Source organism: Echinops telfairi, unplaced genomic scaffold (assembly GCF_000313985.2).
Source record: "Echinops telfairi isolate 266 unplaced genomic scaffold, ASM31398v2 ScPeMD7_25;HRSCAF=90, whole genome shotgun sequence".
Taxonomy (NCBI): Eukaryota; Metazoa; Chordata; class Mammalia; order Afrosoricida; family Tenrecidae; genus Echinops; species Echinops telfairi.
The window spans coordinates 843,583-844,954 of NW_022103922.1; positions in this window are offsets into that span (position 1 = coordinate 843,583).

Consider the following 1,372-nt stretch of genomic DNA (forward strand, 5'->3'; position numbering starts at 1 on the left):
CATTGCATGTGTTCCGTGAGTCTGAAGAGGACTTTATAGATTGGTATCAGATGTATGGGCTAATATCGGACTTACGGACTTGATCTGGACTGGGCCGGGATGTTTTCTCAATATTCAACTGCTCTTGTACACAAAGCTCTTTCTTACACCGATATGAGTGTCTATGGATTTGTTTCTCTAGTCCACCCCGACTCGCGGTGAAGAGTATTGGCAGTCCCTGCACTGCACAAACAAGCCTATCTGTCCAGGAAGAAGTACAGCCGGAACGCTCCCGGGAATCAGGGGTGGTGAGACTTGGGATGGGTCATCCGCAGAGACCAGTCCCTGGAAAGGGCAGCTTCCTTGGCCAGGAGGAGGGTGGGAACAAGAGGGAGCGGGACTGACACGGTGATGGTAACACTGGGCTCAGACATGACCACACTGGGGAGGTGGGTGTGGGGAGGGGAAGGGAGGGTCTCGTTGGGCACGGGGTCCCTGTGAGTTGCGATAACTTAATGGTACCTAACAATAACAACATCAGCAAAGGTGAAGTTTAGGGGGGGTCCTAGCAGCCCGGGTGGCGGGCAGAAGGGCAGCGGCCAGGCAATTCAGCTTGGAGAAAGCTCTCGGTGGCCCACAGTCCGCAGGCATCCGGCAAGCGCCCTCCCCACAGCCAAGATGCCCCAAAGGAAAGTCAGCTCCACCGGCTGACTGACTGACGGGCGGGGAAGGAGGAGCCCCCGAGGAGACCAGGTCGGAGGTCGAGGTCGGCAGGGGGGCCTGCGCCTGCCCAGTGGAGTGCAAGGGATGAAACCTCAGAGGAACAGGTGCAAGCAACGGGGAGGGGTACAGCGGGCACACAGGCCGAAGCCGCCCTCCAAGGAATAGGGGAAGACTCACCTGCCCAGACGGAGCCACAGAAACCGAGGAGAGGCCGGCCTGGGACGGAGCCGGAGCAGGAGACGCCAGTCAGATGCAGGTTCGTCTGCCGCGTCTTTCCAGGGCCCCGCGGTCTCCCTCCTTGTACAACCCAGAGGGAGATGGTCATCACGGTCTAGTACCTGCGAGTGTCTGAGTAGCTCTGCAAACATGTTTAAGGAGGAGGAAATCCCCCTTCATCCCATTTTTAAAAAATGCAAATGTTATCTTTAAGATGTGAAATCATTTACTGGTACGCATGTACATATATGTAGATATACCAGGAAATAGTGGAATGTCGACTTGTCGGAAGATCTGACTGTCTTGGGTGTCAACACAACACTCCACGGGTTGGGGCGGAGAGGCTGTCATGCATTCATATGACCTCGACATTTAATGTCTGTTTCCTTCTTCTTTCCTTTCCGAATGTGTCTGGGAACGGCCCGTCAGGGCGCCCGTCTGGTCAGGCTGTGCG